General features: G+C 42.5%; 1 pseudogene; it reads right to left on the bottom strand.

Annotated features, from left to right (window-relative positions):
- The window catches only part of LOC134147473 (putative uncharacterized protein MYH16), a 32,519-nt pseudogene extending 5,731 nt beyond the window's left edge, over positions 1-26,788 (bottom strand).
- Positions 26,789-27,743: the final 955 nt, after the last annotated feature.

The raw sequence follows: 27,743 nt of genomic DNA, 5'->3' as shown, positions 1-27,743 counted from the left end.
GGGAGTAAATGCCCTCTGTGGGGTTAGAGGTAAGGAATCCACCTGCTGGAATGTGGGCAACAGGCCTGCATGCAGCTGTCACCTGTGTAGCATTGGCACCTCCAGGGAAGACTCTGCTTCTTCCAGTGCTACCTACGGTTCATCCTTCTCAAACTCCGGTTTCTTCTTAATCTTCTGCAGCTCACATTCACTCTTCTCTCCCTCCCCGAGCTAGACAATTAGATCCTTAATTTCCTCTAGGAAAGAAAAAAGACATTTCATATGATGGGTTTATTCCAGGACCGTGAACTTAACAAAGTTCACCAGACAGATTCTTTGAATAGAAATGGCATGAAACGGTTCCAGTCACTATGCATCAACTGCCCTTTGCATTCGTTGCTAAATATTACCTTGGATTTTTGAATGAGCCCTACTAGCTGCGTGTGTTCATGGAGGTGGAAGAATGAAGCCTGTTAACCCAAGAAAAATACTTTCCAGATCTTATCCAGTCTTCCTTCTGCCCCCTTCCAAATGGCTGCTTTTTCAAAATGAAAACAGGATGCCGCATTGTCTTTGTATAGTAGAGTGAGGCTCTTTGCCAGCTGATGTAGGCCAGAGCAGAGTGTTGGGGGAGATAGCCCAGAAAAACTGGGTCTGTGCCAGGGGTTTTCTGTGGGTTGCAAAGGCAGAATATTGTAGCATCTTCTCAATATTTACAGTGTTATCTTCCAGCCAGTATAGGATCGATTTCTGCATTTTATAGAACGAAGCAGAAGAGTCAAAAAAATCAAGGCTGCTAGTCCCCCCTTATAGCCAGTGGGGGCAAGGTGATAGTAAAAGGGAGACTGAGCAGGAATTTAGTTGACTTGCTCTCAGCTGGCTTCTGGAGATGCCTGAATCTCCCTGAGGATAAAGGGAACCTCACCTTCATAGAGGAAAGCTGTACATTGTAAATTGTCCCATAAAGTGAGTTGCTCAGGATTAGAGAGAGGGCTGGTAGCCAGAGTTAGGATTAGAACCTGTGTCTTATTTAACATTGTCTAATGCTGTAACTGGTCTTTATTCCCTTTTGCAGAACTCTAGTGATGATATGTGGCCCACCCTGGAGTGACAGCCTTCTAGTAAAACAGTGACTATAGCCAAGCTGCTGTTGCGGTCTTGCTTTGAGGGTTCAGAAAGATCCTTGATTCTGAGTGTTCTCCTAGAGTCAGTTCCCTGAAAGCAGTGCACTAATGTTAGTTACAGTCTTGAGTAATCAACTGGGTTGTGCATGTGTGTGGGTACAGATTCTGTCCTAAGAGCAGAATTTAGCCTGTGACTTTTTAAACCTGTCAAGTGTATTTTCACCGAGAATGAAAGTACTGCTGAGAATAAGAAAAGTAGAGTTAGTGGTGGGAAACACAACAAGAGGTTGTTCAGTAGGGATCAAGAGGTTTATGATTTACAGAGGTTTTTCACGTCAAACCAGTACTTACCCTAAAGGGTCTTGTGTTCTTTCTCAACAGATTCCAGGTGCTCCAAGCTTCTTCATTGGCAGTCTTAGGCTTGAAATTTTTTAGTCATGTACCTGAGGCATTCCTTCTGGGAACTATCCACTTCCACCTGCAGCTCTCCCCACTTCTGTTGCCATTCTGCCAACATCTTATCAAAGGCTCTCAGCTTCTTGTCCAGGGCAGCACAAGCAGCATTGGCCTGGAAAGATAAAGCCAAGCATTCACTGGATGCAAGTTTTCTTTACACTTCAGTACTCTGCATGTCCTGCCAACTAGTCACAGTTAAATTGGCAGCCACTCTAATGACTGGCAGAGTTTCTCTTGGTCACTCTGAATGGATGATTAAAATGTTTACAAGGCTTTCCTTCCTCACCATTAGGATTTAATAAGATCACCCAGTTCCCATCAGTGTGATAGTGTCCCTTCCTCCTGCAGTTATAATGATGCTGCTGGGGAGCACATGTTTTTTACTTCAGATATTCGTTGTGCAGATGTGCAGTAAGTAATTGCCTGGGTTGATTAGTACTACTTTCTATTTCAAAGACTACTCAGTTACAAACGAGATGTGATTTGAGATTATTTTAGACTGTTTTTAACTGTTTGTCATGAAGGGAAAGAATAAAGATACATTCCTCTTTCCTAGGAGCTTTTAATCACAAATATTCTGTGTATCCTTATGAACCACACATGCGTTCAGGTACCATGGTAACAAGTACGCCATAGGAACCATAGAATAAAGAATAGCTTCATTAAGAAAAGTGATAGCGAAACAGACTTTCAGACCAGTAATGTAATACTGTATGTGGGATTGTCGGCTCTTGAGACCTGTTCTAAAGCCCACTGCAGTTATTGGCAGATACCCAAGGACTTCAGTGGATTTGGAGCAGCCTTTGTGCCTATTTTAAGTAGCATTTTGATTTAAATGTCCCACAGTTGCACTACTGTTCATGCTTTTACACCAATACTAGCAAAAGTAGAAATGCTAATTTAATGAAGAAGCGTCTCTTGCTTGTGTTTTAACTACATGTTGTTTAGAACTGCTTTAAGTGTGATAATTAATAGCTAGTGGCCAATCTACTGGTGCTGCAACACTGAAAGTTCAAAGCAGGATATCATTATCCTTAAAAAGAAGATGAATACGTTGCTTTGCAATAAAGAAGGGCTTTTGCTTCAGCTTTAGTCTTGTTTCTGGAAGTCAGCTAATGAGTTTACGAGAAGTGTGCTGTGCACTCCTAGGAATTAGCTGTGTCTCTCACCTGTGTTTTTTCTTGGTGTAATGAATCTCAGCCTTGCTTCTAATGGTCATACAGATGACTACAGTGTTTGGCAGAGAGATCTTAAAATATTAAGAAACAGAGGACCAATCCAAAGCCAGCCTGAGTTAATAGGAAGATTCCCAGGGCTTCCACAAGGAGTTGTAGATGATTTTGTTCAGGCTTGCTGGTTGATGTTGTTCAGGCTTGTGCTGGAAACACTCTTTAATGACTGAATGTCTTACCTTCTCCAGGTCAAGAGTAAGGTCTTCTACTTCAACCTGAAGCCTCTGCTTAGTTTTCTCCATGCTGGCTACCCAGCCTTGGGCTGATTCAGCTGTGTTCTCTGCTTATTGGAGCCTTGCCAGCCAACTTTCTTCTGAGGGAAGGAGGACAGAAATGTCCTGGGAAGTGAGGCATTCATGGAATAAGGGGCAGTGGGAGCCAGCAGCACTCACCTCCTTGGACACCATCACTGTGTCCACCAGTGATCCTGGAAACAATTTCAGAAAAGGGACTATAAAACCATGATTAGGATGTAAATGGCTCTTCCCCTCCATTGGTGGATAAGGCATATTGCAGCTAAGCCCTTTGTTGTTGGATTGTTACATGGTGCTAGATTCTCTTCCACCTTGCATTTGGGTATCTCAAGGACTAGGATAGTGTCTAACAGCAAAGTTGCCTCTCTTCTGAGTATCCCTGTGGCTCAGTGCAAAGTCATGCAGAGATATTGCAGACTTATTCCATTTGTCTCGGTTTGTTCCAGATGCACAATAAAATCATCCAGATGTCTTAACTTGTTGCTAATGTGTGAAAAGATTCTTAAGTTAGCTATATTAGAGAGACTGCTACCAAGATTGGCTCAACTTCTAATATGTAATACCAGATTCTAAGGGCTTTAACCTGATTTAGTGCTTGCTGTATTCCTGGGAAATTCTAGTAGCTTTTATAGGGCTGCTAGAGGAGTAAAACTTTCCTTAGGGTAAAGAAGATCTATCCATATCCAAGCTTTTATCAGAAAGGGTCGGTGGTGTTTGTCTGTTGTCAGTGTGTAAGTGTTAGGTTTCAATATTCCCTGTCTATTATTGCAAGTATCATTTTCTTCTTCTTGGCTGGAGCATTTGTACTTCCCCTGTGTCTTACAAATTGAGTCTTAATGGATCGCATCTATAAGCGGTTACTCGGCAGCCAAACTAAATAATAAGGTTGCTGCAAGTCCCATCACTGCATCCTTGGAAGTTGAATGCTCAGTTGGTTTCTTCCAGTGCTTCAGTTCTTTGAATGTTATCAGTCTTATTTAGTCCCCCACACTGTGACTTCAATACTGAGTTTAAAGACCAGGTGCTGCAGTTCAGTTTTGCTCTCCTGCTCTTCTTCCAGCTGCTCTTTCATGAGGTCCGGGTCATGCTTTGTGATGGCCAGGCTCACTACAACAGCACTATGGGGCTAGAGATAGCACAGCCATTACTGCGCGCTCATCCTGTTGGAAGTATGAATACACTGACCTCGTCCCCAAGAGCTGGAGTGCTCCACTTGAACAACTCAGTTCAGAACCAGCTAGAAATATCCCAGGCTTCAAAATATCTTCCTGCTCAGGAGCCATGTTTCTGCTCTCAGTACCTGGCTGTTACTGTAGTGCAGTGAATTGAATTGAACTTGCATAACTGAAAACAGAATTTGGCTTGTCATCATCACTGTTTTCTCTGAAATAGCATTTCAAAAGAGTTATGAACATAAACTTGTTTGGTGATTGTTCTGAACAGAGAATTCTTGCCAGAGTTCAGATACACAGATACAGCACTAAAATTATTCTTTAGAGATACAGAAAATATTTCCAAGACAGACATGTCAGACAGAAACCTAAAATACTGGTAATGTTGGAGCCAAGTTTACTTAATCAATGTAAAGAAATGTGAATAAACTGTAGTATGATCCACTGAATAAACTTTGGACTGAGACTCAGGTGTGTATTCTGTTCTTATCTCTGCTGCTGACTCATGGGACACTATCTTATTTTCATATCCATACAAGGCTAATAGCCCCCTTCCCTCAACCCCCCACCCCACCCCTGAGATCAGCTGGTAAAAAGCCCAGAAAAGAATTTGGATGACTACAGTTTTCCTTCATCAGAGCTAACACAATAAAAGATTTGTTACTCTAAAGTGAGCAGTGTGTAAAACAGCCAGTACTGGCCTGATAGCAGGAACCTCTGTAGGTGGTCAGTTGTCCCCAGTACCTTTGACTCTTCATCCAGCTTCCTCTTAAAATCATTTATGTTAGAGGTGAGAGAAGTCTTTATGCAGACAGTATGGTTAAGCCTGCTCTGAGCTTCCCTTTGCTCCTGACTCAGCTTGCTATTTTCAGCTGTGGGAGAAGTGCAGGAGAGGAACTAATTCAATCTTACTGGAGAGAAGGAGAAGCGAAGGCTAGAAGGTTTGGGCAGATTTACTAAGAAGACAGGGCAGGGCTGCCAGAGCTAGATGAAATGCAGGGGAAGAGGAAGATCAGAGGGATATGGCATTGCACAAAGCTGTCAACAGATGGAAAGGAATTTACCTTGGAGCTGAGTCCTGATGGCCTTAATTTCTGCTTGGCTGTTCTCCATCTCAGCCAGCCTGGTATTGACTTCAGATATGCCAGCCTGCAAACATGAGCATCTGAGTCCAGCTGTAAGGGGGAAGTCAGTCATATGATGCTGAGTAAGGCTTGAAAGGCCAAAGCATCCTCCCTCCCTTGCAAACTCAGTTTACTCCCGTTGCATGTAACTATAATGGGATGACTGTAATAGGCCAGGGGAGTGCAAATTGTCATGCTCTTATGTGAATGGGATGCCTTCTCCATCAGCTGGGGCTGCAATGTTCAGCAGCAGCCTGCCAACAACTGCTTTCTCATATCAGCATGGAGGACTGAATTCTGCTTTGCCCTGATGGCTGCATACAGAGCTGCATTGGTGGTTTTTTTGAGGAACTCTCTGGTGGCTTCTCACCTATTTTGGGGGAAACTCCCTGCTTGTGCTAAAGTGATTAATCTCTGCTTTTGTGACCTGTTTGTCCTTCCCCACTTTGGCCTTTAGTCCCTGGAGATTCTCCATGTGCTTTGCCATCTATGCTCTAGTGTCCGTGTGCTTCTTGTGCAGGGTAAAGGCCTTACCTTGCAGGGCTGCCTCTAGCTTACAGTGTGGCTTTAGTAGCTCAGCTTCTCATTTGCGATTCTATTTGGTCTGAGAAGGGGCCAAATATTTGTTGTCATCTGTGATCTGGCAGCCCTAGAGTCTCAGTAAGGCCCTCGGAAGGATGTTTTATATCAAAAGCTGGAAGCCTTTTATTTAGCTTTAAAAGTCTTTTTATTTGGGACAAACACCATCTTTGGTATTCATCCATTAGAAGGTCAGTACCTGGTATCTTCAAGAAAGATGAACCTTCTGTAGGCCTCCTTGCTAAAGCTCAGAGTTATTGGATTGCAGGCCATATATTTCCCTCATAAAATAATAGAGAATACCTCTAATGTTCCTCCCTCCTCTTTTCACTGTGTGCTTCTGAATTGGCAATTGTCTAGTGAATATTTTACTTCTGTCTTTCACTGCAAGATGGAAGGAAGCACAAAGATCACAGTGGATTTCATGAAGTCTTAGTGCTTTTTCTATGTCTGCTGTGTGAGGAGAAGGTTGGATTAGGTCTGCAGAAACCAGAGAAGATGCTGGAAAAGAATCTGCAAAGTCCCAGTGACATTTCTTCTCTGAGCAAAGAAACAAAGAGGGAAAAAGAGGGAAAGCAATCCTTACTCCATGTCAACCTGCTTATGAATAGACTCAGAAGGATAACAAATTAGGAAACAATTGTAGCAAGAATGAGGCATAATCTGAAGCAAGAGAGGAAACAGGAATTCCTGAATGCTATGTACAGTATTAACCAGCATGACTGCTTTTTATGTCACTGGACAAATTCCTCTACCTCAGTTTTCCCATCTTTTCCCATCTTTGCAAGGGATCCAACAGCATTGACCTATCTCCAGACATGTTTGAGAATTAATTTACTAGCATTTCTAAAGTGAATTGAAATATTGCATATTATTGATACTGTCAATTTGTATTAGTCATTAGAATGCACACAGAGCATTCCATTAAGATATAATCTTTCTGAGACTAAATTGTCTTCAGGCTTTTCCATTGTTACTGGATCTGATTATACATTAAACAGTCACATCCTGGCAATTTGCTTAAGGTTTATGAGAGTAGATCCATCCATCACCGTCACACATCCAGAGCTGTAAAAAGCAGATGAAGCGATTTGATAACGTAAGCACAGGATAGAGAAATGCCTGTTTCCTCCCAGGTGTTATACTCCTGGCCTTTGGAGGACTACCCTACCAGTAACTGGCCTTTTCAGAAGTTTCCGTAAAAGGAATAGCTTGTGCCATTTACAACAGTGGGTTCATGTCGGCTAAAACTAGAGTTAGAGATTGTTGCCTGTCTCATTACGCCTTCATGAGGAATTTTGTTTTTTAATTAATAGCTTACTGGCTTTTAGGAGATGCTTTCAGAGGTGCAGTCACCCCTCTGAGTTATTTACCTCTTGGAAAGATACTGTTACTTTTGGTCACAGTATGCTCAGCTTCCAGCTCTTTTTCCAGCTCTTCCATATGGCCCTGCAGGGCACACACAAGCACAGCGCTGTATATGAGATATGAGAGAAATTTGTACAAACTCAAAGACAAATCCTGCTTTTTCACTTCCTTCTTTGTAGGTCTGTCAGATCCACTAGATTTTTTCTCTGGGAGAGATCTACAACTGGGAGTACTAAGCCAATAAACCAGGAAAGACCTGACCAGGTTTCCCAGTAGACAAATGGTGTTATCTGCAGCATGGCTAGCTTCACTATTCATGTTGGAATTTGATCTTCAGGAATATAGCCAGGCTGATTTTGTTGCTTGAGGGAAATAGAAGCTTACTCATAGAGATGACTGCAATCTGGGTTTGTGGGTCATTTTTTCTGTTGAAATACTGAGATTTTAATTAAATATTTGGGCACTGAAATATTTGAATTGAGAATGGCACCACTATGCTTCTTGTGAGCTGTAGTAACATTTTTGATTTTATTCACCACCTTCCCTCCCTTGGCAAAAGGAAGAGTGCCTTGCAGGAACCTTTGGCAGTAATATGAATTAAAAGATCTATCACCCTTCTTTTCTGGCTGCCTCCAAGCAAAACTGGAGGGCCCTGCAGCAGATCACCTTTCTCCTGGCCACAACAGTATGACAGGACATGAGCAGGTGAATAAAGACAATTTCGAAGACTTCAAAGAAAGTGGAGTTTAGAGTGAGTAGTTCATACAAAAGACAGAAGCTGGGGCTCAGAGCTGCCTGAGCCATTGATTCATTAAAAGCTAAAAAGACAAATGTTTCCAAACCAAGAAGCTTATAGAGTAGTCAGGAGCTGCTGGGGAAAAAAATCAACATCTACCTGGGAAAATAGAGAATCTGTCTCATCTGAACCTGTTTTTTAGGGGTTTAAAGGATAATAGGCTCCAGACTCCATTTTAACAGGACAGCCTTAGAAGGTCCATATTGCTCCTTGAGGCTAACTCAGTCTTCTCAAAAAGAAAAGGCTGCAGAAGCAGGCTACTGTGGGGTGAGAAAAGATACGATGTTACAGCACGTGAGCTAAGCTTCATAATCATTTCTACCTGGTAGTGAACAGTTAACCTTTGTTGAAAGTGAGGTGAACAGCCTCACGTTTATAGCCAGCTCAGAGCTTATCTACAGGCAACTATCACAAAGCAGCAGTGAATCCAGAGTCTGGCTCACCCTGCTATAACTCGCTGAAGTGGCTATCCCAAACAAAAAAAAGAGGTTTGTGTTAGTCACCAGGCTATGAGGGTGGATGTTTGGATGATTTCCCCTGTGCATATCATTACATCTGTGATGGGAGGCACAGCAGACAGGATATGAAGGAAGCTCATTAGAGGTAGAGTAATCAAAGCTCACCTTCTGTTTTCTCTGTAATATGGAGTTCAGAGATTGTTTTATCTTCTGTTTTGGAATTGATAGAATTGATTTTCATGTCTCTCCTGAAAGGTAAGTTGCAAGAAACTCTTTGTGGACCTTGCGGGAAGACTTTTACATGCTAGACAATACTTCTATAAGAATTTTCCAGACTAGAACTTTAAAAAAACAGAGTCAATATTGTCGAGGTGCAGAAATGAGCTCTAGGAAGGCAGTGTCCAGGTCTCTGTCTCCTTAGTGGAACAGGCAGGACACTTAAGTCCATTTTTCTTTTGTCGAAACTGCTCCCTACCCTGTTAATCACTTGTTTGCAAGTAAAGGCACAAGCACCACAGGAAGTCAGGAGACTTCTCTTTGCATCTTTAAGAGGGCTACCACCAACACTTAGTTTTTATTGTGTCCACACTTAAGTTTCCCAGCAGCCTTGCTCTGAAGCATGAATGCCTTGTGCTCCCCATGGCATGTTGTGCTAGGATTTGCATCAGTAAAACTTGCAGGTATTTATTAATGGTTATATGCATTGCCTTAACCACTTAGCTCTTTAACTAGCAAAATTAGTGGTTTGGATAATATGTAGTTGTAAGTTTGTATTCTCAAAGTTAATTTCTAAGGGGAGATTTGTCAGAAGCGCTGGCAGACCCATCACTAGAGTAGTCAATAGTGACACTAAAATAAATTTCTAATTTGTGATAATATTTTGCATTTCTAAAACAGTTTTTATCTGAGGATCATAAGGCCTTACATAAATATGAATCATTTAAGCCTCACAACTTCCCAGTGATTATACACATTTGATATGTGGGTGAGTGTGGAAGATGAATTACAAATATCAGACAATGAGTCAGAGAAAGACTTAGAAGCAGAATCCTGGATTTCTAATTCTGTTTCTTGCCTGAAGGACTGAACTGCATCTGCTTGTCATTAGGCTGATAGTGAAGATATCAGGGTATGACTGGATTTTCCTAGTGACTTTATGATAAGTGTAGCTAATGCTGTCAGAGCTATGATGTAGCACAACTGCCCTCAGTAGGATCCTGCACCCTGTGAAATTCTGTTCTGTTTGACATGTCTTTATAATCTCTTCCAAGTCCAGTTTGACTGATTCTATGTCATTGTTTTCAGTTGCCATTTTGATGTCACCCTCTGCTTTACAATGAGCCTCTTCTACCTTGCCATGGATCTTCTTTTCCTGTTCCTGATTGTTTTCCAGCTAGCTGGAAAAGGTGGAATCAGTGTGAAAAAGACCTTTGTAGCTCACATATAGGAGGTGTATGCCAGAAGAGTCTGAGATGTCAAAAATGCAGCCTTCACAGCGTGGATCTACAAAGCACTGCACTTCACCTCATGTACCTGAGTGGTAAATTTGTTCTTGGTCAGGTGATTTCTGAGCTTGCAGATCATCTAGTGTTTTCTAGGAAGGGATATACCAAGATTAATATGCAAAGTTGGATGAGAAACTAGCTACACTGCCTTGACAGTGAACAGAAAATCCGAAAGTAGATTTATCTAAAGTGTTTCCTGAAAGCAGTGTGAGATTTGCTTATGAGCCGTACTTCTTACAGAAGAATATCACTTACCCTCAGCCATTTGCATAACTGTTTTGGGCAGTGACACAAGTTGGCAATGCTTCACTGTTGCTGTGAGTTAATACCTAGAAAAATACAGATCCCTTCCGGTTTGTGCAGCAACTGTAGTCTCTTAGTATCTAAGCAAACATACGATATTTTTACTTTTTCTAGAGTGGGAGAATGAGAATGGGGGAGAAAAAGAGAAATGAAGCAATTATTTCTATCTGATGAAGTTTCTTGAAAGTTCTTCCTTTCGGATTTTGGTGATCCAGTCATCCTGAGCAGAGACATCTGAAGTCAGAGTTCAAACTCTGTGGTCTAATGCCTACAGATGGGAAAGGGAACATCAGGCAGATTTCATGGATCTCGCAAGCTGTTAGCAGCATCAGGATGAAATGTCACTGGAAACTTTTATTTCTTTAGAAAGAATCTGAGCTTTAGTTAATAACTTCTGAAACATATGAGGCATCTGTGAATTTAACATCCTGTGGATGTTAACACTGACTTTAGAAGAAGCAGCAGACAGCCACATGGCTGCTGTGGTACAGATTTAAAACTTCTCTAATCGCATTAAATTAAAAACAAATTTAGATGCAGAAGAGGGAGAATTACTTCCTAAAGCTAAATGGAAAAGAGTTATGTGGCAGTGGATGGGGACACTTTATAAGTAGAGGCCTGCTAGCGTTGCCATGTAAAAGTAGGTGTAATTAATAAAGGAAATGCAGATGTGTCTGTGTGGAGGGATCCCTAGAAAATACTGTGAAATTACTATTACTAATGGGTAAAAGGATGAAGTGTAAAATTAAATCCATCCCAGATTATGTGAGATACTGAAAGACAATATCAAACACTGCAGAGACCAACTGAGTGAATCAGAGCCTCCCAAAGCACGCTTAGGCTGTAAAAGCTGTAATAGTTGTCAAGGCTCCTTTCCCTAGAGAAAAAAGAAGAAAAAAACCTCTTTGTCGTGGTTTGTACTGGCTTCTCCTTCTCAGTTTTAGCCAACATGGTCTCCAGCCCTTCCAGGTCATGTTTCAAATCTTTGAGCTCATCCTCCAGCATCCGCCTTTTGGCACTCAGGCTGGCAGCTGTCCCATCCTCCTTTTCTGAGCAGGCCTTCATATCCAAGATCTGGCTCTCTAGATCTTTCTTCAGTTCAATCATTAGTGTCAGGAGATCCTTAGCATCCAGCAAGTTTTCATGTTCCTAACAAAGGGATGGAAATTCAGTGTTCATCCTGTGGTAGATGGCTGTAACTCCTGCCTATTGTGGCCTCTTAAAATTTCCATATACAAGAAATGCAAGATTTTGCCTGTTCTACAGAGATATTGAAGATTTCTTTAATTCTCCTGAAGTTATAGTTGATCTCCATGACTCAAGTGATAGCTTCTTAAAGTTAGCCATAAAGAAAAGCTTGTTTATGTCACACAGATCCCTAAATAAGAGTTCACATTTTAAAAAGTTGACATCTTGATTTGCTGTAGACTGTGCTGAGCATCAGTGGTTGAGCCACTTGTGACACCAGCTCCTTTGCTTTAGCTATGAGGCTCATAAGCTATGAGGCTTCCCTGTCTCCTCTGCGTTTTAGGGGCTTTGCTTTATTTGAAGTCTGGCTGTCTGTGAATCTCATGCATCATCCCCATATGCTCTTTATTTGTTCCATATTCTGTAAATGAGGCTCTTATGAATCGTTTGAGAAAGCTAATGCCCTGCCTAAAGGGAAGACTAAGTGTTTAAACATCCCCTATTGATAACTTAGCTTGCAGTTGGATGGTGAGGTCATTTTTCTCCTGGCTGAGAGAGGCTGTCTTCAGCTCTTTGACATGTTCTGTGATCTCTTGAGTTTCTGACATGGTGCTTTGCAGCTCCTCTTTCTTCAGTTTCATCTCCTCCCCTTATCAGGCCAAATTCAACAGATGATTCACCTGAAAGGTAAGGAATTCAAACAACGATGTTCCCAAAATGAGTCTTTTTCTATGATGATGTCCCCCCAAAGTCCTGAGGTGATCTCTTGATTATCAGGTTTCTGCTAGACTGACATCTTCATGTGTATGAGTTTGGCCAGGATCCTAACATGGAAAAACACCTTCAAAGACAGGAAATTGTTAGAGACAAGTGGTCACTGGGACTATGAAACTTTGGATTTTATGTGAATTAGCAGTCAGAAATGGGGATATTTACTTCTTTGGTGGTTACACGTTGGTTTATCCCTTTGTGACCTTGTCTGTCTCTCTACATACATTTGGAAAGCAAGGTTTGTGGATGTTATGGAAAGATTAATATTTAGGAAATGAGTTCTATTCGCCTTTAGTAATGATTTACCCAGCGCTCTTTATCATTTTCTATGCCCAAGGTGTTCAGCTACAAAATGGAATTAACAATGGGGTTGTCATAAGGTTTAACTAACTGGCATATAGTAAAGCAGAATTGGAAAGCTTTTCCATGCTGAAACCCAAATAAACCTTGTGCCCTCCTGTGGCAGGAAACACATTAAGTAGATTCAGTAATAATGCAAAAATAGTAATAGTAATTTTGTTGTTGTTAGCCTTATAAAGTGTGGTAGGGGCTATATCTGGCCCACTTTAACCTCCATTCATAAGTTGAAATTTAAGGATAGAATAGGCTGGAGGAGTGGTGAGTATTGTGTAATTATTACAAAAGTCAGGAAATTCAGATTTTAGATTTCTGCAAAGAGCAAAATACTCCCTTCTTTTGTGTGACTGTTACAATAGATACTTTCATTATGTGAAAAAATGCATGTGCAAAATTAATAATATATGCTACTGATGTTAGACAGCTGCGACAGTCTCTATTTTCCTCTGCAGTCTTAAATTGGATAAATGATCAGTTAGTAGGATTTTTGCCTGACTAAGGGATAGTAAAGAGCAAGTGAGATTTATCACATAGCTTAAGGTGGCACATCGTTTGCATTACATTAACTGTACTGTCTGATTAAAAGTCAAGTACTGGGAGCATCTGTAAGAGAGAACGTTATATGCATGAGGAAGTGGGTTGCTGTAGAAACTCTTAACTCCGCAGCTCTATCTACACCAAAGGCATACTGAGTCATAACTACTATCAATTTTATTTAGCTCGATTTGGTGGGAGTAAACAGTACTGCGTACATCCAATTTTGTACTCATTCTCCCCCAGGTCAGTAAAGCCAAGTAGAAGCTCTGATGCCTTCTTATTGTCCCCAGACCCCTGAGGGATTATGCTGGTGGTATCTAAGGTATTTATTCAGGATGTGGTATCTAAAATGAGAAAGATGGGTCTAATGATATAAGAGCTTCAGTTAGCAGCAGTGCAGAAAGGCTAATCGCTGCTTAACATCTTTTCTGGTTCGGTTACCTAGCCCCATGGACATGGCACTGGAATACTGGTGGTAAGGAAGCTTGTGGACATTTCTACCCATCTTGGCAGAATGAACATTCTTGGAAGGGCCTGCAGAAGTGTTAGATGTGGACATTCATATCCATTCCCCCCCTGATTTGTCACAGGCAGGATCACTGCAGAGGATGTATATGCTCTGTATATCCACTCTGAAAGTGGAAGACATGTATGAAAGGAGAATTCACCTCTGCTTGAATCCAGGGTACTGAAAAACTGCTAGGAAAACCCTTCCTGCAGGTGCTGATGTCTCCCAGCACTCCGTTACGGGCCAACTAGGGTAAGATAAGGTGAACATCCCTGAAAACAGCTAAAGAGCACAAGTCATTCCTGTAACCCAGGCTACCCTTGCTTGCACAATGCAGGGAATGGCTGGATTAGTGATAGACCAAGGCTTTGCACTCTGAAAACAGGCATGAGTACAGTGGAGGCTGGAGAGAAAATACCTTTCCTTTTCCTATTGCAGGCAAGAAAAACTGACTTTTGTTGTCTCTGCAACTGAGAGTAGCTAAAGTCACTGTTACATTCATGAGGATAACTGTTGCTTGTAATAGTTGTGAAATTCCAACAATATGAGTAACCATGTACTCACAGCAGTCTGTTTACTGTTGACTGCTTTTCATTTTTTGCCCTTATAGTTTATTATATATCACAGGTGAAAACTTATGTGGCTCTTTCCCTTTGCAACTCACTATTCTTATGGTTGTTCTGCAAGAAAAGGTTGCAGCAGATAGTAAATAATGGTGCTAAGTTGTCTAGTCGAAGGTCCTGCATTTCCTAATTCTTTGTGTTTCTATCAAGGAATGAAAGGTTTATTAGACATTCTGTCTGTAGTCCTAGCTTTTGGGTACATCTCTCAGACTAGCATTCCCTTGAAAGGCTGCAGCGTGGTCTGTGAAGTAATGCCCCAGGTTCTTTCATTTCTGAATAAAGATTTGCTGTTCAGCCAGCCACAGTTTGTGCTGAAGGCTGCGTGCGCTGTGTGAAAGCTATGAGGCTTCGCCTGAGCGTTGTTCTGCAATGCTACAGACACACCAGACTGCTTGAATTCATTTGGAACAATGCAGTGGATGAAGTGCAGAGATACGCTGTGCAAACTGGTCACCATCTTCAGCTGCTCTTGGAACAAGATAAGGTGAAACGGAAAAACCCAAAAAACAAAAAACCCCAACAAGAGCAAGGAGAAAGAAAGCCTTCTATATTGTAAATTCATCTGCATTTCACAATTAAAAACAAAACGAAAACCCAAAACACAGAGGGTTAGGAAGTGAGCCTGGTGCTACTTGGCCCAGGTGAACAAGCTTTCAAGCATGGAAGCAACCGTGGGCAAGATCTGAGCCCTGGATATTCATCTGTAAAAGGCAATTGAAAAAATTTCAGGTAAATAAGGTTTTGTGATTCCAGCTTATTGTGTTATATAACTATCTCTTAAGGCGTTACTGTCATACAAAGAATTACCATTGAAAAGGCTGGCTCTCCACTGTTAAGACAAGAGAAATAACTCCATGAACTGGTAACAGCAGTTGGCTAGTATATGTTGAGTGGACCAGCTCCTAAAGGCAGAAGCACGTTACAGAGGACAGCTAGCACACACTAACTTCATCTAAATTTGTGCAAAGTCCTGTAATCAAAAAGTCCTGTCAGCAATCAAGTGGGTATAATGGCAGCACAGTGCATAACAGAAGCCAACAAGGATGTCTGAATAGACTGGATTTAACTCAACCATAGCTGTATCAGCTGGAGTTCGGCTTTTTGTCCCGTAAGAACAGCAAGACAGGGCTCTCCCCATGATGTATTTCCCACTCTCATTTGCGATTTTCAAGCCAAAAAGTTAACAGGCTTCTTTAGATGTTTATGTCCTGCTTCTAGCACTTTTGTGACAGCTCATATAATACAGTGTCACCAGCCTCAGAAAGTTGTACCATATCCTCTGAGTGCTGGGCTGCATCTCTCTAGACCAGGATGTAGTTCCCTGCTCTGCCACGTCCTACCTCTGTGACCCTAGGCAAGTCTCTCTGAGGGGTTTCAGCTGCCTAAACATAGTGACATTTACAGATGCCTTCATATATCACCAGCCACTGCTCCAGAGGGACACAGAACTCCCCTAAGTCCTGTATCATATCTTTTTGCCCTTTGTGGATGCATGGACATTTAAAATTACTCTATTGACACTAGATGCCAAAGTTTCTGTAGCTGAATGCCACCCTTCTCTCTTTCAGTTCTGCATTGATAAAATCAGGGTAATAGCGTTACACAACCTTGGACAGGGCTGAAGATAAATTAGGGAGATTGAGAGCTGCTGCTGGAATACAAAAGCATTGATGGCAGTTTAAATATAGAGGAATGGATGACTGCTTACCCTGTAGAAGCTGGAGACGGTCATGAAAGAAGATGCTCTTTTCTGCTTCTTGCTGCCATCAGCTAAAATCAATATTATTGCATAGAATACATGAGATATGCTCTTGAAGAGGAGTCATACTGAAGCAGTATACTGTAGCTCACAATACAAATCCTTCTTAACTAACTTAAGTTAATGGTTCAGTGCTCTCTGGATAAACTAACCCAGTAAAAACACACACTATTTAACCTGCATTCTGCCCCTGTTTAGAGGTTGTTCTTTTATTATTTACTAGTCTAAATAAGTCCTCAAAGCAGAAATGCACCTAGTTTTTGGAAAAGAAGAGAAGAGAAGCTGTATTCATAACAGTATGTTGGCATATACGTTTGTCTGAAACCTGGCTCAGTCTCCTCTCTGTGTCACTGGTGGCACTGTGCCACTTTAGCATAGGATAAGGTGAAGTGGCACATGCAGGAAGTAGAAATAAGATCTGACCCAGTCTGTTTTATAGCTTGAAATCTGAAAAACTGTTTCCTAGGCTGTTTTCCATTCACCTTTTAACTGCAGAGCCCTGGGCTGGGCTCATGACAGTCCTAATAGGCAGCAAGTTTTTCTGGTTGATAGAAATCTGACATTTGTCTGGGCAGCAGAAGGCCGCTGACTGCCAGGAGGGGATTATATAGCTTGTCATTAAGCCGGCACTGCACTCATGCTTCCATCTGTGCAAGCATGTTTCTGCAGCAGTGCTTGGTAGTGCCTTTGCAGAGCAAAGTGAACAGTGTGTGTAATGTCTACCTCTCTTACTGCTGGAGGGGCACAGTTTTCAAGGGTAGAGCTAGATCGTCTTTCAGTATGGAAGGGAAATATGCAAAGGGAGACAGTGTGTTACCTGGGTGAGGAGAGTGTTACAATGACAGATTTAATCCTTTCCACAAAAGAATGATGCGGGAGCACTGGGGGACTAGAACTGATGGCGTTTGCTTGATGACATATTGCACTGACAATATTGATTGTACCATATAATGTTCACCCTACCTGCAGCCGCCTCCTCTTTAAAGAAGACACAGAGCAGGGGCATGCTGGCTTTCTGGAACAAGACCATCCCATTTTATTGAGGGGATCCTTGTCCTTCTCCAGCCACCCTGTGATACTGTACCCCTCCTGGAAGGAGGCAGAGGAGAAAACACATGACCGCTCTACATACTGTAAGAGAATAGCTGAGTAGCATGGCACAGGAGAGCAGATTTCTCGTTGTTAAACAGTGATCCCTGGGCAGAGAGAAGGAGAAATCCTCTGTGGGTATAAGAAAAGGATGCAAGTTAACGCTGACATGTGAACAGCATTAATGTACTCACTGAAGTCTTGGGTCTCATGGGAGGCCCTTACCATGGAAAGCATATGTGCACTGAATAAAGGATTGGCAAAGGAAAGATGGCAAAGGAAAAGATGTTGCAGAGAGATTATATATATATACCTTTTAGGCTCTTGCTTTGATATAACTGACAGAGGGGACAATGTCGGCTATAGACTGGTATAACCAAGCACAATCAGAATATAGTTTGGCACAGTCAAATGTCACTTTCAGGAACCTGCTTGGTATCAAAGAAAGGAAATAGTTGCTAAGTATAAAAAAGATAGAGCAAAGGACTTATGATTCATGTTCCAATCGTGTTCTTTCAGTATGTCTGTGCAGTGGAATATATGAGTAACTGGCGGAGTTTGATAATATACTTAAATACTCTTTCTGCTGCTAAGCATTAGCATGGCTGCTTGACAACACAGCAGAGAGGCAAGTCACATACACCAGGAGAGACTAAGCAGGCTGCAGTGAACTGCAGGGCTCTGGCTCTTCAGCAACATGTAAGCAACAGAAGTTAAACTGAATTTAATCCTTTGGTTGATGTCTCTTTTGGGTAGCTTTCCTATGGCGTTGTCTTCCTAGAAACAAGCCCTGGCTTGCGTTTTTGGGGGGTTTGTTCCTTTTCAGAATATCTATAAGAATTATATTTTTAATCAAGACTAGTAGCAACATGTTGAAGAGTCATGAAGCTACCTGGCTAGTCTTTGAACATTAAAATGCCCAACTGTTGTGTCACTGGTCAGATGTTTGCACAATCAGTGCTTTCAATTAATTGTTACTGGAAAGGCTTTCTGTGCAGCAGGGCCAGACTTTGGCTGCAGTACTTCCTTAAGACAACAGAGCCACATTAATTTGAATCAGCAAAATGCTTTTCATTTCAAAATGGTGTATGTTAAAGCACTTGGAAGTTTGACATGGTCCATGTGTACAGAGAGCTTGGCCTCTACATCTTGGCCTCATGTCTGACTTTGGTAAGTGCACATTCAAGCTTACTCAGGGGTATGGACGTCATGTTGGTTGAGACGGCAGTGGTCTGTATTTACTGTGCTGGTGTAATGCAGCAGCTTGAAGTGAATTTCTGTCCCTTTGCTTTTGCCACTTTTGGGCTTGAGAAAGTGGAGTGATTTGCCCAGATGGTTGTCACAGAGGGCAGACTTGAATGTAGCATCAATGGCCTTGGGGAACACACACTGCTCTTCCAAGATAGAGAAAATGCCCATGGGCTAAGAGAAGGGGAAAAAATGTCCTAAGGTGGAAGGAGAGCACAAGAATACATTATTGTCTTGGCAAAGAGCTGAGACATTGTCTCCAATTTTCCTAAGCTACCCTTACCACCAGTACTGGAATTACCTGGTCACCCCTCTGCATGGAGCTGAGTATTGCAGTGTCTTTTATTCCAAACTTTTTTTTCTCTAGGATGAGGGAAGTTACCTTTTCCAGGAGCTCAATGCAACCTGTAGATCTAGGCCAAAGTCAAAGAGCTACCATTCAGTGCCATCTCTGGTGCCATGAACTACCATTCAGTACCATGCAGGTCTAATATCGAGTCCTGACACTACAGTGTTGAAAGAGGAAAAGGCCATAAAGAAATATTTTTACAGGAAAGAGGTGCCCACTGCAGACAGGTTTTTCTGTGTACCGCAAAAGTTCTCAAAGTCAGCTATGTCCAGCACACCAGTAAAGAACTGCCTTTGCATTTTGGTGTCCAAAGTCTTGTTTATTCTCACCAGCAGCCTCTTGTAAATCTTATCATAAATGGCTTTACCCAGGACACCAGTGGAGTTGTTACACTGGTCCATATTCTGGACTTAGTGCACAAGCTCATTGCCTACTTTCACCTGGGACCTGGTAATGCCCTTGGAGGTCTCTGGACTTAAGACCCAAGAAGTGAGCAATTTTGTCAACCACTGTTGCAGGGAAGAAAATCACCATGTTAGTCTGAATGGAAGCAAGAACATAGTTTATGCTCCCTTCCCCTTGCTGCATACTCAGGAACATGGTTACAGGCTCCACTTTCTGGAGTGAACAAGCTCTCCAACCCTGCTGGGAACCCACTGGGAAGGACAGAAAGGAAGTAGGTCTCCGCTCTGTCCCTTCACACTCATACCGTCCAGCAGAGCTTACTGGAGCACAGGTGATAATACACACTTCAAATAAGGTGTTGCAGTGATTGCTCTAGGTCTAGGTCCCCATATGCTCCAGGAGGTAAATGTGCCTGTCTGCTCCACCGTAGCTCCAAAAATACCTGCAAAGCAGGGCCGTTCAGGAAAGGAGGCTCAAGTTCTTAGCTGCAACTCAACCATGTGGCTAGGCCTACTGTCCTGTGACAGCTGTGAATGCCAGCTCTGACTCTTGATAGCACATCTGTTGATTTAAAAAAATCAGCATGTTGTTTAAGGTCATTTTAGATCCCCTGCAAACATGGTCTGGCTTTAGCAGCTTTTCCAGTATTAGCAAACTGGCTGAGTTCTCAACATGCTGCCTTTGTGCTGGTTTACTTTCATCAAGTATGAGATCTCAACCTACCCCTCCATGGTGTCTATGTCTGCCTGCTCCCTTCTTGACTTCTGCTTAACCTGCATGTGTCAAATGCATGATACCCAAAGTCAGCTTGTAAATGATGATATCTTCTGGACTGAAGATGATGGATGAAGACATCGAAGGCCTCCTGGCAGAGGGGACACAGACTCACACAAGAGAATTCCTAATCTACACTATAAACTGGAAGCTAGCCCATAATGCTAAACATTTACAATAATTTTCCAACCCACTGAAACCTGACCAGTCAGGCCTCTTCAGACTAACGTGAGACAGAGCAGCTTAAAGTTGCTGCAAACCAGCACTCTACTGTTCTTTCATGTACTCATTTATGCTAGCTAAGAACCTTATGCATTGACAGCAATTGTTCGAAATGTCTCTGTGATATCATGAAGAAAGTACAACATATCATCTGTGATTATCAACTCATTCCACTATTCACCCTCCTTTCTAAAATCTGTAGGATATGAACAGCAAAGATCCCTTAATAGCAATTGTCCCGTCTCAGATACAAAGGAAGTCTGGCACTGCTGGCAACATCACGCTTTGCTCTACCTGTTTGCCCAGGGAAGGGAGAGCATATGACTCAGAGCTTGCTGGAGAATTTTGCAAACACTGAGTTACTCATGAGCCATGAGTTGGGACCCACTGTCTTAGTGGCTATGAAAATCATAAGTGCTTTGTACAAAAGGCTTGTTTGCAATGTACAGATCCTGGAAGCTGTAAAATACCATCAGCTGCTAGAAAGGGCGCTGTAAGTTCAGCAGCTGAAAGCCGTTTGATCTCTGTAGCTCAAGTCCTGCTCATAATAATAGTTTCAGAAGCCAGCAGATACTCCCAGTAAGCTCTTTTACAGTAACAGATACTCTTCAAAATGATATTAAAAAGGAAAATGTGTGTCAAAAACAGACAAAAGGTCAAATCTTGCTCTTACACAAGCTGCTGCTTGAGATTACATACATATGTGAGATGAGCAGGTTTAAACCTGTGGTCTCTGCCACAGCTTTCAGATTTGTCAGTTTTCAGGCTTCAAACAGCCACTATAGCCAGCTTATTTGAAGTCCTGTAAACCCCAGGCCATTGAATGTTAACCAGAAACTCCTACATCAAGCTGATTTTCTCTGGAGCAGGTCTTGTACATTCAAGTTCCAACTCAGAGTGAAACAAATCCCTAGGTTATCCCTAACCTTGCAGTTAGTCATTTATCCTTGGAGTGAAGAAGTGATTTTTTTTTCCAGGGGGAACTTAGGCTAGGGACAGCATCTTGTTTGCCATATTTTCAATTTCACTGATACTTTTCCAAACTTAGATCAGTGAGAAGCAGCTGTTCCCCATCATCCATGTTGTCTACTCTGACAACACCTTGACACACACACTGTTAGTGATTAGGATTGGGCCAAAGAACCAATGTTTCTGCAACAAGAGACAGAGCAAAGAGGTGGTTACGGTAACTGCCATCAGTACAATCAAGAAGTAATATGAGCTTTGTGAGTGGAGACTGCGAATTCTTTTAGGTTTCAATTCCTGACCATCTGATTTGTATGGATCACTTAAGAAAAAAGTCTTTTGCAGGATGAGTTTCTCAGGCTACCAAGGAGATTTTGACATAGCAGCCCTGTCAAAGTAAGTGGGATTGAACACCCAAACCTTTCCAACAGTATTGAAAAACTTGTCCTGAATGTCTTCCCTGTGCTGAGGAGATGTAAGCAGTTGACATGTAGTGATTCAACACTTCAGTTTGAAAATGATTATTTTTACCTTAGTGGCAGCCCTACCAGATCAGGTGAGACCTCACCATGCGTTGATCAAGATAAAGGAAGACAGCTTTCTTTTCTTACTCTAGGCTGCCTAGGGAAAAATCCCTTGCTATCCTTCTTGGATAATTAGTAACTCCCCACATACTCTGCAGAGAACCTACTTCAATGCCTAGTCGAGTATGCTTCTATCCAGTAGATTTCTTACTCTAGAAGTAGAGGGAGGGATGATTTAAAGGGATTGAGTTACAATCATAAAGCCATACCAATAAGTTCAGTTTTCTTTTTGGAGCGAATCTGGTAGAAGATAGGATAACCTCTCTCAGCTGCTTGCTGGGAAATTACATGTGACTTCTCTAGGAGATTTGAAACACACAGGAAAACACATGCCACCAAATGCACGTGGCAGTCACAGGTAAAAAACTCATGGTCCTGTTGATGTCAGTGGGACTTTTGCTTTTGGTACCAGTGAAACCTGCATTTTACTAGTGTTTTTTGGATGTCCTGTGAGTGCAGCAAGAACTGTAATTCTCCTTCAGTGGTGGTCTTAGAGCATGCTTTTAAGCTTCACAACATTCCCAGTGGGACAAGTTTTAGTACAACTGTTTTGCCAGCCAGCGAAATGAAGGCAAAAGAGACCTTCACTTGTCCAGCTGTATCAATGATGAGTTCAGGAGCAGATCTCCAGACTAACTCATCCTACTTATGACCATGCTGTCAATTGCTAGTGCCTGGTGTGTAAGATTGACCTGTGAAACATCTGCTTATATTGTCCTCCCCCCACCCCAAAGAGCTCTAGAAAAAACTTTTTGCATACTTTAATCTCTCTGGCCATGCCTTCTGTCAGGCACTAACAATAATTTGACTTTTGGGCTTCACAAAGACCATCCTCCTCCAGACCTCACTGTACCAATTCATTCAGCTGTACCAGATCACCAGACTTATCTAACAGTCTAGCTGGCCATTTTGCACCTTGCCTCCCAGCTGAAGTCTTCTGTCCACATAGATCTGATGGTGAAAGGGATCAAGTGAGTTCTTCAGACAAAACTGAGTTGGCTCAAACCACCTTTACTTTCCATTTTAGTTAGCCAGGAGTCTTCAGGGAGCACTGACACAATCCCTTCTGCCAGCAGAGCTCCAGGGTGAGTGCAGAAGTGCCTTGAACCAATGCTGCTGCCTGCAGAGTGAAGATCTGCCCATGGCCTTACTCTTCAGGTGAGGAAGGAAAAAGCTGTAACTTACCAGTAAACAACTTGAAACTTCCTTGACCTTCTTGTCCATAGAGGCAAATTCAATGTATGGTCTCTGGGTATGATGAGTTAAAAGCAGGAGGAATGCAGACAATCCCACATTAAAGAATAACCAGTCCATATGTTTCCTCTCCTTTTTCTGCATGATAAAGGGCTTTACTCAGGAAACATGATGGGGTCTTTTTACCTTGAGAGTTGGGATGTGTGGTTCTCAATTTAGTCCTGAATGCACGTGTGCAAACAAAGAACAGTGCACCTTCCCTGGAAAGCTATTTTTAGGGTCTTGATTGCAAGACAGTTATACTGTTGTTCTGATGAGCATGAGTAATGCAGTATAATTGTAGAATGAGAAGCGTACAGCTTCTGAGGGATGCATTGTGCCTTTATGTGTTCACACAGAGACTCATAGGCAGCAAAAGAAAGAAGAAATAAATTTTTCATCACCTAAAGCATGCAACTTCACCACAGAAGTAGGACCAAATTCTGCTGTCATTTACAGCTATGCAGATCTCCGAAGTTAACAATGAATTTCAGATTGGCATGTCTGACCTAATCAGAACAGGATCCATTCAACACAAGAGGAAGTCCAAGGCAAAATGAATATAAAGTATTCTGTGGTTACTTACAGCTCTCATTGTCAGCCCCAGCCAGCTTGCTTGTGCTACCAAAGTGAATTTGGATACATTTGCCCTAGATGAGAAAGGAAAAGACAGTCTGTTAATCAAGAGTGCAATATCTGTAGGAAAACAAAAAGTGGCTAAGAGGTTCTGAGCATTCATCAGGGGCAGACAGCAGTGCCTGTAGGGGCAAATTTGCAAGTCAGTGAGAGGAAATTTAATCTTTTCAAAGATCAGATCTATAAAAAACCTCTTTCTTCTTGGATTCTGTATTAGAACTTAAAGAAATCCTCCTTTCTTTGCAGCATATGGCAGAAATATGTAGTGCACAGAAATAGAGGAATGAGACCTCAGCGGAAAACCCTAATGTTTTCTATTTTCACTGTCAGTTTCAAATTTCAGAAATTAAAAAATAATCTGCAGAAAAATGAAAGCATTTTGAATATTTGCAGAAGTAAACAATTGAAAAGGCTTTGATTTGAGGTTGATCAAAACTTTATTTTTTTTTTCTCTTGATGCATAAAAATGTGATTTCACAACAAATTCCACAGAAAAACTTATTTCTAGTGGATGGGAATCAATAGTGCTTCATGTGAAATATCAGGAAATAGAAACTGTCTGTAATTCTTGAGTGAGCATTTGAAAATATATTTTTTAAATTTATTCTGAAAGGGAACGCCTTTGTATGACCTAGCAGTGACCTACCAGTGTGATCCAGAGAAGGTCTCATACTTACAGAGCGGGAAGAATTATTGTTCCTCATACTTTTAGCATTACCAAATGCTTCCAGAACAGGATTAGTTGAGATGATTTGATATTCCAGGGATGCTGCAGAAGAAAGAAAAAGAAGATAAAAATTATCAAGATGTTGAACAGAAGACTTTAGGCTGTGAGCACAACTACTCCTCACCTATCCAAAACAACCCAGTAAATACATTTTCTGTCCACCAGCTCCCAGAAGAAGTTGAATTACAGCCCACAGGCTGTGCTCCTCTGTTCATCCTGAATCCCTTATCTTCCTATCCACAGCCTGTTTGCCAGTGCTGCTGATATTGGCAAAGTACTGAATGGCCTTTTTTGTGTTCTCAGTCTTGCCAGGACCAGGTTCTCCACTAGACAAAGTGAATGTGGAAGACAAACATAGTGTTGATGTAAAAACAAAACAAAAAAAAAAAAAATGGGCAGATTGTACAGCAATAAAGAGGAAGACTCAGGAGAGAAGTAATGCCATTTCTGTGCTTCAAGTCAGACAGGCAGGAATGTTTGGAAGGGGGTCTGACATGCCCTAGCCCTGCCACTGGAGACCTTTCCCACCCCAAAACCTAATTCTGCTGCCCCTCCTGCCACCCATCCATAGGTTTGTGGAGATGGAAAAAAAAAGAAAAAATCAAGACTCACAAGATTACTTACATAATCAGCATAGACTGGTTCTCACAGTCTCTGCAGAAAAACAAAATTAAGAAGGCTCTTCTGAACCCCTTGGCTAAGAGGAGCCAACCCTTCTGTCCAGCCTGAAGTCAGCTCCTTCCAAATGCCCCCTCCATCTTCCCTGCCTTCTCAGTCCGTGTGGAAAAGCTCACTGCTATGAATCTAGATCAGTGGCAAGATCATCTTCAAGACATGCCTGCTCCTTTTCAGATTCAGCCCTGCTGAAGAATCTCCTCTGAGGTCCAGCCTTGTGGATTTGGGGCATGGCTTGTGGATTTTGAGTCTGGTTAATCTCCCCAATTCCAAGAAGCAACACCAAATATAAAGAATAATGAGGCTTCAGTGCTTAGTACTTCACTCTGAAGAGGATTTTTGAGAGGTATCAGGATTCAGAGATCCACAGGAGAATGGCTTCAGCCAGGGCAACATTGGGATCCAAAGGGACAAAGCTGGGAAAGAAGAGTGAGGTTTGTTTCTTGCAGGAAGAAGAAGATTATTCCAAGGATAGAGGGCAGCATAAGACAGGCAAGGGATACGAGTGTAAGGACAGCCTGCAGGGGAGAAGCTGTGGAGGAGGAAACAGGCATAGAGGTACAAGCTGGGACATGACAATCCAGGGCCCCACTGGTGAGGAAGCGGCAAGGAGAAATAGGAAGCCACTGAAAGAATCCAACAAGGCTAGAATAACAGGATTTTTGCTGCAAGGCCAAATGTAGCTGCTATTTATGTCTCTGAATTCTGAGTTATTTTACTGACTCCCATAGCAGGGGGTGAAGCAGGAGAAGAGAGGAGAGTTTGCTCTTACGAGTCACTCGTGAGTATGCCACGATAGGTGTTGTCAGAGATGGAGAATGGGTGAGGGGGCAGGCTCACTGCTTCTTGCCTCACTTCTTGCCTTTGTACATCTGAGCTCCCTTGGTCCCGTAGATTGGCAGCCCTTTGTAGGGGCTGATTGTCGGGCAGAACAAACCAGAGTAGGTCTGGCAGGAGACCCCAGGTTTTCCAAGGGAAACCACTCTGCTCTCAGCCTTGGAAGCTGCAATGCCTCTGCATGCTGAAGCAGCTGTTAGCACAAAGGGTTTCTTTCCTGTTTGCCGCTAAAGAACATGCTCCTTTGTTACCGGGAGAAAAGAGACCAGGTCTCCTTCCCTGATTATTGATGCTTATGTCTCTTATTATTTGGACAACATGCCCATCACAATGTTTTACCCAGATAAAACACTTTTCACTATGTTTTATTTTTGCAGGTGGCAGGAAATAAACTGCAGGGAAATCCCACCTGGCTGAGGATCCCTCAGGCTGCTCTACAGCACTGTTCTCTCAAGGATCTCCATGCTTTCTGCAAACACGATAACATGATTATTCCTCCCACTGATACTAATTTCAGTTTCCAGACCACCTGCGAGCCCCTAGAGCTCTGTGTGAGGGTAAATTCACAGCAGCCACAGATCGATATCACTCTCTGTTTTACGAAAGAAGAAGAAGAAATGCAGAGAGTTCATTTGAAGACAAGGCAGAGCGAAACAGAGAACTCAGATGTCCAAATGCTTTGCCATTTGCTTTAAACAAGCGAGAGGCAAAGAAAAGGGGCTTGGACATGAGCTGACATTGAAATATTTAAGCCATACTCGTGCTCCCAGCAATTTACAGCAGTGGTTCAATAGGAGCCTGCAACAGAAGGATCAAGCACTGTCAAGTCAGAGACAGACGGTAAGTCAACATCCTAAACCTAGGTGGTAGTTACTAGTAGTGGCCAGCAAGTGAGAGATGAACTGGGGAGAAACAGCAAGGGAGAGCATTCCCCTTTTCCCTTCAGGCATCCGCCTTGTCCAGGGCTGAGCTATCAAGGGCCTGCATATGACTGAGGAAGGGAGCTTCTCTCCTACATTTTTTTTTTCCCTGAAAAGTCTAAGACTCTAATCTGGTGAGGATAGTTCTTATATGGGAGGTGGTAGTGAGATTTCTGGGGTGCTGAGGATGTCGGTGGTTTTCTGTGGTTCCCAGAAAAGTCCACAGAGCTTCTCCCTCGCTCCCTGGCGTCACAGCAGCCTTCACAGAGGTGCCTTTTGTGCAGCACAGGCACAAAACCCTCTTAGCTTGGAAGGCTACAGCAATGCACAAAATAGCATAAATACAGGCACAGCTGCAAAAGGAATTCAGAAGAACCCGAGAGGGAGGACCTGGTTCATCAGCTCCATTCCTCAGCCATCAAGAACCACCAGAATCATCCAAGAGTCCATGGCATACCCACTTCACATGCCGTTGAGTGTTTTGCATCCTGCACGCAACTTGAGATTATTAGGAGGCCAAAAACTGTGGCAAAGCCATTCCACAGAAGGGAGCAGGGGAGTTCAAGGACATGACTCATGTCCAAAGGCTCTGCATTTTCTGGGGCCTGTTCCATGTTGGGAGCAGACTATATCCCACATTCCAGGCAGTCTTCCTTTCCCTGCCCACACATCAGAACTAGCTTTAGTGTTGTCAAGGTAACAGTCAAACTGCTGATGGTGAATAGTGTTCGGCAATGTCCAGCAAACCAAGATGTGCCTCCTGGGGGCCTAGGATACCTGCTCAACTCGTTGTGCTGTACGGAGGCAAAGCTGATGCCGTCAGTACTGTTATTGTAGCTACTTAGAGTAAAGGGAACACAGGTTGTGCTGCAGCTTTGTTTCACTGTGCAGACACACTGCCCAGGCTAAGGGCTTCCCTCTGTTCCACCTCTGCAGCCTCAGTGAGACAACCCCGAGCAGTGCTTCATGCCAGCATTGTGAGTCA

Source organism: Rhea pennata, chromosome 15 (assembly GCF_028389875.1).
Source record: "Rhea pennata isolate bPtePen1 chromosome 15, bPtePen1.pri, whole genome shotgun sequence".
NCBI classification, from domain to species: Eukaryota; Metazoa; Chordata; class Aves; order Rheiformes; family Rheidae; genus Rhea; species Rhea pennata.
Note: the sequence above shows the minus strand (reverse complement) of the source record. Positions and strands in the feature narration are given on the sequence as shown.